This window comes from Arachis ipaensis, chromosome B6, assembly GCF_059453495.1.
Source record: "Arachis ipaensis isolate K30076 ecotype BB chromosome B6, ASM5945349v1, whole genome shotgun sequence".
Taxonomy (NCBI): domain Eukaryota; kingdom Viridiplantae; phylum Streptophyta; class Magnoliopsida; order Fabales; family Fabaceae; genus Arachis; species Arachis ipaensis.
In genome coordinates, this window is record NC_142441.1 from 66,224,707 (window position 1) to 66,234,470 (window position 9,764).

The window sequence follows — 9,764 nt, forward strand, 5'->3', positions numbered from 1 at the left end:
GGCCCCGCAGGGATTTGCAACTCGACTTACCCTACGTCGCGAGACATGCATATGATAATTTTGTGCGCATATTTTAATAAGTGCGATCATACCAGCACTAATTCACCGGATCCCATCAGAACTCCACAGTTAAGCGTGCTTGGGCGAGAGTAGTACTAGGATGGGTGACCTCCTGGGAAGTCCTCGTGTTGCACCTCTTTTTTTTTTTTTTTTTTTTTTTTTTTTTTACGTCGTGCTTACCCTCGTTCTTTAAACGGCGCTATCTTGCACAGTTTTGTTAAAGCGAGTCTCAATGACCTGACTTTAGGCAAGCTCCCACGGGCCCCGCAGGGATTTGCAACTCGAATTACCCTACGTCGCGAGACATGCATATGATAATTTTGTGCGCATATTTTAATAGGTGCGATCATACCAGCACTAATTCACCGGATCCCATCAGAACTCCACAGTTAAGCGTGCTTGGGCGAGAGTAGTACTAGGATGGGTGACCTCCTGGGAAGTCCTCGTGTTGCACCTCTTTTTTTTTTTTTTTTTTTTTTTTACGTCGTGCTTACCCTCGTTCTTTAAACGGCGCTATCTTGCACAGTTTTGTTAAAGCGAGTCTCAATGACCTGACTTTAGGCAAGCTCCCACGGGCCCCGCAGGGATTTGCAACTCGACTTACCCTACGTCGCGAGACATGCATATGATAATTTTGTGCGCATATTTTAATAGGTGCGATCATACCAGCACTAATTCACCGGATCCCATCAGAACTCCACAGTTAAGCGTGCTTGGGCGAGAGTAGTACTAGGATGGGTGACCTCCTGGGAAGTCCTCGAGTTGCACCTCTTTTTTTTTTTTTTTTTTTTTTTACATCGTGCTTGCCCTCGTTCTTTAAACGGCGCTATCTTGAATAGTTTAGCTAAAGCGAGTCTCAATGACCTCATTTTAGGCAAGCTCGCACGGGCCCCGCAGGGATTCGCAGCTCGACTTACCCTACGTCGCAAGACACGCATATGATAATTATGTGCGCATATTATAATAGGTGCGATCATACCAGCACTAATGCACCGGATCCCATCAGAACTCCGCAGTTAAGCGTGCTTGTGCGGGAGTAGTACTAGGATGGGTGACCTCCTGGGAAGTCCTCGTGTTGCACCTCTTTTTTTTTTTTTTTTTTTTTTTTTTTTTTTTTTTTACGTCGTGCTTGCCCTCGTTCTTTAAACGGCGCTATCTTGAATAGTTTAGCTAAAGCGAGTCTCAATGACCTCATTTTAGGCAAGTTCGCACGGGCCCCGCAGGGTTTCGCAACTCGACTTACCCTACATCGCGAGACATGCATATGATAATTATGTGCGCATATTTTAATAGGTGCGATCATACCAGCACTAATGCACCGGATCCCATCAGAACTCCGCAGTTAAGCGTGCTTGGGCGAGAGTAGTACTAGGATGGGTGACCTCCTGGGAAGTCCTCGTGTTGCACCTCTTTTTTTTTTTTTTTTTTTTTTTTTTTTTTTTTTTTTTTTTTTTTTTTTTTTTTACGTCGTGCTTACCCTCGTTCTTTAAACGGCGCAATCTTGAATAGTTTAGCTAAAGCGAGTCTCAATGACCTCATTTTAGGCAAGCTCGCACGGGCCCCGCAGGGATTCGCAGCTCGACTTACCCTACGTCGCAAGACACGCATATGATAATTATGTGCGCATATTATAATAGGTGCGATCATACCAGCACTAATGCACCGGATCCCATCAGAACTCTGCAGTTAAGCGTGCTTGGGCGGGAGTAGTACTAGGATGGGTGACCTCCTGGGAAGTCCTCGTGTTGCACCTATTTTTTTTTTTTTTACGTCGTGCTTGCCCTCGTTCTTTAAACGGCGCTATCTTGAATAGTTTAGCTAAAGCGAGTCTCAATGACCTCATTTTAGGCAAGTTCGCACGGGCCCCGCAGGGTTTCGCAACTCGACTTACCCTACATCGCGAGACATGCATATGATAATTATGTGCGCATATTTTAATAGGTGCGATCATACCAGCACTAATGCACCGGATCCCATCAGAACTCCGCAGTTAAGCGTGCTTGGGCGAGAGTAGTACTAGGATGGGTGACCTCCTGGGAAGTCCTCGTGTTGCACCTCTTTTTTTTTTTTTTTTTTTTTTTTTTTTTTTTTTTTTTTTTTTTTTTTTTTTTTTTTTTTACGTCGTGCTTACCCTCGTTCTTTAAACGGCGCTATCTTGAATAGTTTAGCTAAAGCGAGTCTCAATGACCTCATTTTAGGCAAGCTCGCACGGGCCCCGCAGGGATTCGCAGCTCGACTTACCCTACGTCGCAAGACACGCATATGATAATTATGTGCGCATATTATAATAGGTGCGATCATACCAGCACTAATGCACCGGATCCCATCAGAACTCCGCAGTTAAGCGTGCTTGGGCGGGAGTAGTACTAGGATGGGTGACCTCCTGGGAAGTCCTCGTGTTGCACCTCTTTTTTTTTTTTTTTTTTTTTTTTTTTTTTTTTTTTTTTTTTTTTTTTTTTTTTTTTTTTTTTTTACGTCGTGCTTACCCTCGTTCTTTAAACGGCGCTATCTTGCACAGTTTAGTTAAAGCGAGTCTCAATGACCTGATTTTAGGCAAGCTCGCACGGGCCCCGCAGGGATTTGCAACTCGACTTACCCTACGTCGCGAGACATGCATATGACAATTATGTGCGCATATTATAATAGGTGCGATCATACCAGCACTAATGCACCGGATCCCATTAGAACTCCGCAGTTAAGCGTGCTTGTGCGAGAGTAGTACTAGGATGGGTGACCTCTTGGGAAGTCCTCGTGTTACACCTCTTTTTTTTTTTTTTTTTTTTTTTTTTTTTTTTTTTACGTCGTGCTTACCCTCGTTCTTTAAACGGCGCTATCTTGAATAGTTTAGCTAAAGCGAGTCTCAATGACCTGATTTTAGGCAAGCTCCCACAGGCCCCGCAGGGATTCGCAGCTCGACTTACCCTACGTCGCAAGACATGCATATGATAATTATGTGCGCATATTATAATAGGTGCGATCATACCAGCACTAATGCACCGGATCCCATCAGAACTCCGCAGTTAAGCGTGCTTGGGCGAGAGTAGTACTAGGATGGGTGACCTCCTGGGAAGTCCTTGTGTTGCACCTTTTTTTTTTTTTTTTTTTTTTTTTTTTTTTTTTTTTTTTTTTTTACGTCGTGCCTACCCTCGTTCTTTAAACGGCACTATCTTGAATAGTTTAGCTAAAGCGAGTCTCAATGACCTCATTTTAGGCAAGCTCGCACGGGCCCCGCAGGGATTCGCAGCTCGACTTACCCTACGTCGCAAGACATGCATATGATAATTATGTGCGCATATTTTAATAGGTGCGATCATACCAGCACTAATGCACCGGATCCCATCAGAACTCCGCAGTTAAGCGTGCTTGGGCGAGAGTAGTACTAGGATGGGTGACCTCCTGGGAAGTCCTCGTGTTGCACCTCTTTTTTTTTTTTTTTTTTTTTTTTTTACGTCGTGCTTACCCTCGTTCTTTAAACGGCGCTATCTTGCACAGTTTTGTTAAAGCGAGTCTCAATGACCTGATTTTAGGCAAGCTCCCACGGGCCCCGCAGGGATTTGCAACTCGACTTACCCTACGTCGCGAGACATGCATATGATAATTTTGTGCGCATATTTTAATAGGTGCGATCATACCAGCACTAATTCACCGGATCCCATCAGAACTCCGCAGTTAAGCGTGTTTGGGCGAGAGTAGTACTAGGATGGGTGACCTCCTGGGAAGTCCTCGTGTTGCACCTCTTTTTTTTTTTTTTTTTTTTTTTACGTCGTGCTTGCCCTCGTTCTTTAAACGGCGCTATCTTGAATAGTTTAGCTAAAGCGAGTCTCAATGACCTCATTTTAGGCAAGTTCGCACGGGCCCCGCAGGGATTTGCAACTCGACTTACCCTACGTCGCGAGACATGCATATGACAATTATGTGCGCATATTATAATAGGTGCGATCATACCAGCACTAATGCACCGGATCCCATCAGAACTCCGCAGTTAAGCGTGCTTGTGCGAGAGTAGTACTAGGATGGGTGACCTCCTGGGAAGTCCTCGTGTTACACCTCTTTTTTTTTTTTTTTTTTTTTTTTTTTTTTTTTTTTTTTTTTTTTTTTTTTTTTACGTCGTGCTTACCCTCGTTCTTTAAACGGCGCTATCTTGCACAGTTTAGTTAAAGCGAGTCTCAATGACCTGATTTTAGGCAAGCTCGCACGGGCCCCGCAGGGATTTGCAACTCGACTTACCCTACGTCGCGAGACATGCATATGACAATTATGTGCGCATATTATAATAGGTGCGATCATACCAGCACTAATGCACCGGATCCCATTAGAACTCCGCAGTTAAGCGTGCTTGTGCGAGAGTAGTACTAGGATGGGTGACCTCCTGGGAAGTCCTCGTGTTACACCTCTTTTTTTTTTTTTTTTTTTTTTTTTTTTTTTTTACGTCGTGCTTACCCTCGTTCTTTAAACGGCGCTATCTTGAATAGTTTAGCTAAAGCGAGTCTCAATGACCTGATTTTAGGCAAGCTCCCACAGGCCCCGCAGGGATTCGCAGCTCGACTTACCCTACGTCGCAAGACATGCATATGATAATTATGTGCGCATATTATAATAGGTGCGATCATACCAGCACTAATGCACCGGATCCCATCAGAACTCCGCAGTTAAGCGTGCTTGGGCGAGAGTAGTACTAGGATGGGTGACCTCCTGGGAAGTCCTTGTGTTGCACCTTTTTTTTTTTTTTTTTTTTTTTTTTTTTTTTTTTTTACGTCGTGCCTACCCTCGTTCTTTAAACGGCACTATCTTGAATAGTTTAGCTAAAGCGAGTCTCAATGACCTCATTTTAGGCAAGCTCGCACGGGCCCCGCAGGGATTCGCAGCTCGACTTACCCTACGTCGCAAGACATGCATATGATAATTATGTGCGCATATTTTAATAGGTGCGATCATACCAGCACTAATGCACCGGATCCCATCAGAACTCCGCAGTTAAGCGTGCTTGGGCGAGAGTAGTACTAGGATGGGTGACCTCCTGGGAAGTCCTCGTGTTGCACCTCTTTTTTTTTTTTTTTTTTTTTTTTACGTCGTGCTTACCCTCGTTCTTTAAACGGCGCTATCTTGCACAGTTTTGTTAAAGCGAGTCTCAATGACCTGATTTTAGGCAAGCTCCCACGGGCCCCGCAGGGATTTGCAACTCGACTTACCCTACGTCGCGAGACATGCATATGATAATTTTGTGCGCATATTTTAATAGGTGCGATCATACCAGCACTAATTCACCGGATCCCATCAGAACTCCGCAGTTAAGCGTGTTTGGGCGAGAGTAGTACTAGGATGGGTGACCTCCTGGGAAGTCCTCGTGTTGCACCTCTTTTTTTTTTTTTTTTTTTTTTTTTTTACGTCGTGCTTGCCCTCGTTCTTTAAACGGCGCTATCTTGAATAGTTTAGCTAAAGCGAGTCTCAATGACCTCATTTTAGGCAAGTTCGCACGGGCCCCGCAGGGATTTGCAACTCGACTTACCCTACGTCGCGAGACATGCATATGACAATTATGTGCGCATATTATAATAGGTGCGATCATACCAGCACTAATGCACCGGATCCCATCAGAACTCCGCAGTTAAGCGTGCTTGTGCGAGAGTAGTACTAGGATGGGTGACCTCCTGGGAAGTCCTCGTGTTACACCTCTTTTTTTTTTTTTTTTTTTTTTTTTTTTACGTCGTGCTTACCCTCGTTCTTTAAACGGCGCTATCTTGAATAGTTTAGCTAAAGCGAGTCTCAATGACCTGATTTTAGGCAAGCTCCCACAGGCCCCGCAGGGATTCGCAGCTCGACTTACCCTACGTCGCAAGACATGCATATGATAATTATGTGCGCATATTATAATAGGTGCGATCATACCAGCACTAATGCACCGGATCCCATCAGAACTCCGCAGTTAAGCGTGCTTGGGCGAGAGCAGTACTAGGATGGGTGACCTCCTGGGAAGTCCTCGTGTTGCACCTCTTTTTTTTTTTTTTTTTTTTTTTTTTTTTTTTTTTTTTTTTTTTTTTTTTTTTTTTTTTTTTTTTTACGTCGTGCCTACGCTCGTTCTTTAAACGGCACTATCTTGAATAGTTTAGCTATAGCGAGTCTCAATGACCTCATTTTAGGCAAGCTCGCACGGGCCCCGCAGGGATTCGCAGCTCGACTTACCCTACGTCGCAAGACATGCATATGATAATTATGTGCGCATATTATAATAGGTGCGATCATACCAGCACTAATGCACCGGATCCCATCAGAACTCCGCAGTTAAGCGTGCTCGGGCGAGAGTAGTACTAGGATGGGTGACCTCCTGGGAAGTCCTTGTGTTGCACCTCTTTTTTTTTTTTTTTTTTTTTTTTTTTTTTTTTTTTTTTTTTTTTTTACGTCGTGCCTACCCTCGTTCTTTAAACGGCACTATCTTGAATAGTTTAGCTAAAGCGAGTCTCAATGACCTCATTTTAGGCAAGCTCGCACGGGCCCCGCAGGGATTCGCAGCTCGACTTACCCTACGTCGCAAGACATCCATATGATAATTATGTGGGCATATTTTAATAGGTGCGATCATACCAGCACTAATGCACCGGATCCCATCAGAACTCCGCAGTTAAGCGTGCTTGGGCGAGAGTAGTACTAGGATGGGTGACCTCCTGGGAAGTCCTCGTGTTGCACCTCTTTTTTTTTTTTTTTTTTTTTTACGTCGTGCTTACCCTCGTTCTTTAAACGGCGCTATCTTGCACAGTTTTGTTAAAGCGAGTCTCAATGACCTGATTTTAGGCAAGCTCCCACGGGCCCCGCAGGGATTTGCAACTCGACTTACCCTACGTCGCGAGACATGCATATGATAATTTTGTGCGCATATTTTAATAGGTGCGATCATACCAGCACTAATTCACCGGATCCCATCAGAACTCCGCAGTTAAGCGTGTTTGGGCGAGAGTCGTACTAGGATGGGTGACCTCCTGGGAAGTCCTCGTGTTGCACCTCTTTTTTTTTTTTTTTTTTTTTTTTTACGTCGTGCTTGCCCTCGTTCTTTAAACGGCGCTATCTTGAATAGTTTAGCTAAAGCGAGTCTCAATGACCTCATTTTAGGCAAGTTCGCACGGGCCCCGCAGGGTTTCGCAACTCGACTTACCCTACGTCGCGAGACATGCATATGATAATTATGTGCGCATATTTTAATAGGTGCGATCATACCAGCACTAATGCACCGGATCCCATCAGAACTCCGCAGTTAAGCGTGCTTGGGTGAGAGTAGTACTAGGATGGGTGACCTCCTGGGAAGTCCTCGTGTTGCACCTCTTTTTTTTTTTTTTTTTTTTTTTTTTTTTTTTTTTTTTTTACGTCGTGCTTACCCTCGTTCTTTAAACGGCGCTATCTTGAATAGTTTAGCTAAAGCGAGTCTCAATGACCTCATTTTAGGCAAGCTCGCACGGGCCCCGCAGGGATTCGCAGCTCGACTTACCCTACGTCGCAAGACACGCATATGATAATTATGTGCGCATATTATAATAGGTGCGATCATACCAGCACTAATGCACCGGATCCCATCAGAACTCCGCAGTTAAGCGTGCTTGGGCGGGAGTAGTACTAGGATGGGTGACCTCCTGGGAAGTCCTCGTGTTGCACCTCTTTTTTTTTTTTTTTTTTTTTTTTACGTCGTGCTTACCCTCGTTCTTTAAACGGCGCTATCTTGCACAGTTTAGTTAAAGCGAGTCTCAATGACCTGATTTTAGGCAAGCTCCCACGGGCCCCGCAGGGATTTGCAACTCGACTTACCCTACGTCGCGAGACATGCATATGATAATTATGTGCGCATATTTTAATAGGTGCGATCATACCAGCACTAATGCACCGGATCCCATCAGAACTCCGTAGTTAAGCGTGCTTGGGCGAGAGTAGTACTAGGATGGGTGACCTCCTGGGAAGTCCTCGTGTTGCACCTCTTTTTTTTTTTTTTTTTTTTTTTTTTTTTTTTTTTTTTTTTTTTTTTTTTTTTTACGTCGTGCTTACCCTTGTTCTTTAAACGGCGCTATCTTGAATAGTTTAGCTAAAGCGAGTCTCAATGACCTGATTTTAGGCAAGCTCCCACAGGCCCCGCAGGGATTCGCAGCTCGACTTACCCTACGTCGCAAGACATGCATATGATAATTATGTGCGCATATTATAATAGGTGCGATCATACCAGCACTAATGCACCGGATCCCATCAGAACTCCGCAGTTAAGCGTGCTTGGGCGAGAGTAGTACTAGGATGGGTGACCTCCTGGGAAGTCCTCGTGTTGCACCTCTTTTTTTTTTACGTCGTGCTTTCCCTCGTTCTTTAAACGGCGCTATCTTGAATAGTTTAGCTAAAGCGAGTCTCAATGACCTCATTTTAGGCAAGCTCGCACGGGCCCCGCAGGGATTCGCAGCTCGACTTACCCTACGTCGCAAGACATGCATATGATAATTATGTGCGCATATTATAATAGGTGCGATCATACCAGCACTAATGCACCGGATCCCATCAGAACTCCGCAGTTAAGCGTGCTTGGGCGGGAGTAGTACTAGGATGGGTGACTTCCTGGGAAGTCCTCGTGTTGCACCTCTTTTTTTTTTTTTTTTTTTTTTACGTCGTGCTTACCCTCGTTCTTTAAACGGCGCTATCTTGCACAGTTTAGTTAAAGCGAGTCTCAATGACCTGATTTTAGGCAAGCTCCCACGGGCCCCGCAGGGATTTGCAACTCGACTTACCCTACGTCGCGAGACATGCATATGATAATTATGTGCGCATATTTTAATAGGTGCGATCATACCAGCACTAATGCACCGGATCCCATCAGAACTCCGTAGTTAAGCGTGCTTGGGCGAGAGTAGTATGTGTTGCACCTCTTTTTTTTTTTTTTTTTTTTTTTTTTTTTTTTTTTTACGTCGTGCTTACCCTCGTTCTTTAAACGGCGCTATCTTGAATAGTTTAGCTAAAGCGAGTCTCAATGACCTCATTTTAGGCAAGCTCGCACGGGCCCCGCAGGGATTCGCAGCTCAACTTACCCTACGTCGCAAGACATGCATATGATAATTATGTGCGCATATTATAATAGGTGCGATCATACCAGCACTAATGCACCGGATCCCATCAGAACTCCGCAGTTAAGCGTGCTTGGGCGAGAGTAGTACTAGGATGGGTGACCTCCTGGGAAGTCCTCGTGTTGCACCTCTTTTTTTTTTACGTCGTGCTTACCCTCGTTCTTTAAACGGCGCTATCTTGCACAGTTTAGTTAAAGCGAGTCTCAATGACCTGATTTTAGGCAAGCTCCCACGGGCCCCGCAGGGATTTGCAACTCGACTTACCCTACGTCGCGAGACATGCATATGATAATTATGTGCGCATATTTTAATAGGTGCGATCATACCAGCACTAATTCACCGGATCCCATCAGAACTCCGCAGTCAAGCGTGCTTGGGCGAGAGTAGTACTAGGATGGGTGACCTCCTGGGAAGTCCTCGTGTTGCACCTCTTTTTTTTTTTTTTTTTTTTTTTTTTTTTTTTTTTTTTTTTTTTTTTTTTTTTTTTTTTTTTTTTTTTTTTTTTTTTTTTACGTCGTGCTTACCCTTGTTCTTTAAACGGCGCTATCTTGAATAGTTTAGCTAAAGCGAGTCTCAATGACCTGATTTTAGGCAAGCTCCCACAGGCCCCGCAGGGATTCGCAGCTC

General features: G+C 44.5%; 29 non-coding genes across 29 annotated transcripts; all 29 read left to right on the top strand.

Moving 5' to 3' along the window:
• The first annotated feature begins 78 nt into the window (after positions 1 to 78).
• Positions 79 to 197, top strand: LOC148558529 (5S ribosomal RNA). The gene has a single exon (XR_015891173.1). It is a non-coding gene; the product is annotated as a 5S ribosomal RNA (ribosomal RNA).
• Positions 198 to 398: 201 nt separating this feature from the next.
• Positions 399 to 517, top strand: LOC148558530 (5S ribosomal RNA). Its single transcript, XR_015890534.1, has one exon. It is a non-coding gene; the product is annotated as a 5S ribosomal RNA (ribosomal RNA).
• Positions 518 to 712: 195 nt separating this feature from the next.
• Positions 713 to 831, top strand: LOC148558531 (5S ribosomal RNA). Its single transcript, XR_015891159.1, has one exon. It is a non-coding gene; the product is annotated as a 5S ribosomal RNA (ribosomal RNA).
• A 194-nt stretch (positions 832 to 1,025) lies between these two features.
• LOC148558532 (5S ribosomal RNA) lies at positions 1,026 to 1,144 on the top strand. The gene has a single exon (XR_015890144.1). It is a non-coding gene; the product is annotated as a 5S ribosomal RNA (ribosomal RNA).
• Positions 1,145 to 1,351: 207 nt separating this feature from the next.
• LOC148558533 (5S ribosomal RNA) lies at positions 1,352 to 1,470 on the top strand. The gene has a single exon (XR_015891915.1). It is a non-coding gene; the product is annotated as a 5S ribosomal RNA (ribosomal RNA).
• A 225-nt stretch (positions 1,471 to 1,695) lies between these two features.
• LOC148558534 (5S ribosomal RNA) lies at positions 1,696 to 1,814 on the top strand. The gene has a single exon (XR_015889673.1). It is a non-coding gene; the product is annotated as a 5S ribosomal RNA (ribosomal RNA).
• Positions 1,815 to 1,999: 185 nt separating this feature from the next.
• LOC148558535 (5S ribosomal RNA) lies at positions 2,000 to 2,118 on the top strand. The gene has a single exon (XR_015891916.1). It is a non-coding gene; the product is annotated as a 5S ribosomal RNA (ribosomal RNA).
• A 231-nt stretch (positions 2,119 to 2,349) lies between these two features.
• Positions 2,350 to 2,468, top strand: LOC148558536 (5S ribosomal RNA). Its single transcript, XR_015889440.1, has one exon. It is a non-coding gene; the product is annotated as a 5S ribosomal RNA (ribosomal RNA).
• Positions 2,469 to 2,704: 236 nt separating this feature from the next.
• LOC148558537 (5S ribosomal RNA) lies at positions 2,705 to 2,823 on the top strand. The gene has a single exon (XR_015891547.1). It is a non-coding gene; the product is annotated as a 5S ribosomal RNA (ribosomal RNA).
• A 206-nt stretch (positions 2,824 to 3,029) lies between these two features.
• Positions 3,030 to 3,148, top strand: LOC148558538 (5S ribosomal RNA). The gene has a single exon (XR_015889143.1). It is a non-coding gene; the product is annotated as a 5S ribosomal RNA (ribosomal RNA).
• Positions 3,149 to 3,362: 214 nt separating this feature from the next.
• LOC148558539 (5S ribosomal RNA) lies at positions 3,363 to 3,481 on the top strand. Its single transcript, XR_015891917.1, has one exon. It is a non-coding gene; the product is annotated as a 5S ribosomal RNA (ribosomal RNA).
• A 197-nt stretch (positions 3,482 to 3,678) lies between these two features.
• LOC148558540 (5S ribosomal RNA) lies at positions 3,679 to 3,797 on the top strand. Its single transcript, XR_015889887.1, has one exon. It is a non-coding gene; the product is annotated as a 5S ribosomal RNA (ribosomal RNA).
• Positions 3,798 to 3,991: 194 nt separating this feature from the next.
• Positions 3,992 to 4,110, top strand: LOC148558541 (5S ribosomal RNA). The gene has a single exon (XR_015891317.1). It is a non-coding gene; the product is annotated as a 5S ribosomal RNA (ribosomal RNA).
• Positions 4,111 to 4,335: 225 nt separating this feature from the next.
• Positions 4,336 to 4,454, top strand: LOC148558542 (5S ribosomal RNA). Its single transcript, XR_015891488.1, has one exon. It is a non-coding gene; the product is annotated as a 5S ribosomal RNA (ribosomal RNA).
• A 204-nt stretch (positions 4,455 to 4,658) lies between these two features.
• Positions 4,659 to 4,777, top strand: LOC148558543 (5S ribosomal RNA). The gene has a single exon (XR_015889144.1). It is a non-coding gene; the product is annotated as a 5S ribosomal RNA (ribosomal RNA).
• A 206-nt stretch (positions 4,778 to 4,983) lies between these two features.
• LOC148558544 (5S ribosomal RNA) lies at positions 4,984 to 5,102 on the top strand. Its single transcript, XR_015891918.1, has one exon. It is a non-coding gene; the product is annotated as a 5S ribosomal RNA (ribosomal RNA).
• Positions 5,103 to 5,297: 195 nt separating this feature from the next.
• LOC148558545 (5S ribosomal RNA) lies at positions 5,298 to 5,416 on the top strand. Its single transcript, XR_015889888.1, has one exon. It is a non-coding gene; the product is annotated as a 5S ribosomal RNA (ribosomal RNA).
• A 198-nt stretch (positions 5,417 to 5,614) lies between these two features.
• LOC148558546 (5S ribosomal RNA) lies at positions 5,615 to 5,733 on the top strand. Its single transcript, XR_015891318.1, has one exon. It is a non-coding gene; the product is annotated as a 5S ribosomal RNA (ribosomal RNA).
• A 199-nt stretch (positions 5,734 to 5,932) lies between these two features.
• Positions 5,933 to 6,051, top strand: LOC148558547 (5S ribosomal RNA). The gene has a single exon (XR_015888844.1). It is a non-coding gene; the product is annotated as a 5S ribosomal RNA (ribosomal RNA).
• Positions 6,052 to 6,288: 237 nt separating this feature from the next.
• LOC148558548 (5S ribosomal RNA) lies at positions 6,289 to 6,407 on the top strand. Its single transcript, XR_015889334.1, has one exon. It is a non-coding gene; the product is annotated as a 5S ribosomal RNA (ribosomal RNA).
• A 218-nt stretch (positions 6,408 to 6,625) lies between these two features.
• LOC148558549 (5S ribosomal RNA) lies at positions 6,626 to 6,744 on the top strand. Its single transcript, XR_015891919.1, has one exon. It is a non-coding gene; the product is annotated as a 5S ribosomal RNA (ribosomal RNA).
• A 193-nt stretch (positions 6,745 to 6,937) lies between these two features.
• On the top strand, positions 6,938 to 7,056 carry LOC148558550 (5S ribosomal RNA). The gene has a single exon (XR_015890833.1). It is a non-coding gene; the product is annotated as a 5S ribosomal RNA (ribosomal RNA).
• A 196-nt stretch (positions 7,057 to 7,252) lies between these two features.
• On the top strand, positions 7,253 to 7,371 carry LOC148558551 (5S ribosomal RNA). Its single transcript, XR_015889664.1, has one exon. It is a non-coding gene; the product is annotated as a 5S ribosomal RNA (ribosomal RNA).
• A 211-nt stretch (positions 7,372 to 7,582) lies between these two features.
• LOC148558552 (5S ribosomal RNA) lies at positions 7,583 to 7,701 on the top strand. Its single transcript, XR_015889452.1, has one exon. It is a non-coding gene; the product is annotated as a 5S ribosomal RNA (ribosomal RNA).
• A 195-nt stretch (positions 7,702 to 7,896) lies between these two features.
• LOC148558553 (5S ribosomal RNA) lies at positions 7,897 to 8,015 on the top strand. The gene has a single exon (XR_015888622.1). It is a non-coding gene; the product is annotated as a 5S ribosomal RNA (ribosomal RNA).
• Positions 8,016 to 8,240: 225 nt separating this feature from the next.
• On the top strand, positions 8,241 to 8,359 carry LOC148558554 (5S ribosomal RNA). Its single transcript, XR_015891921.1, has one exon. It is a non-coding gene; the product is annotated as a 5S ribosomal RNA (ribosomal RNA).
• Positions 8,360 to 8,540: 181 nt separating this feature from the next.
• On the top strand, positions 8,541 to 8,659 carry LOC148558555 (5S ribosomal RNA). The gene has a single exon (XR_015889344.1). It is a non-coding gene; the product is annotated as a 5S ribosomal RNA (ribosomal RNA).
• A 490-nt stretch (positions 8,660 to 9,149) lies between these two features.
• Positions 9,150 to 9,268, top strand: LOC148558556 (5S ribosomal RNA). The gene has a single exon (XR_015891922.1). It is a non-coding gene; the product is annotated as a 5S ribosomal RNA (ribosomal RNA).
• Positions 9,269 to 9,449: 181 nt separating this feature from the next.
• On the top strand, positions 9,450 to 9,568 carry LOC148558557 (5S ribosomal RNA). Its single transcript, XR_015889856.1, has one exon. It is a non-coding gene; the product is annotated as a 5S ribosomal RNA (ribosomal RNA).
• The last annotated feature ends 196 nt before the right edge of the window (positions 9,569 to 9,764 follow it).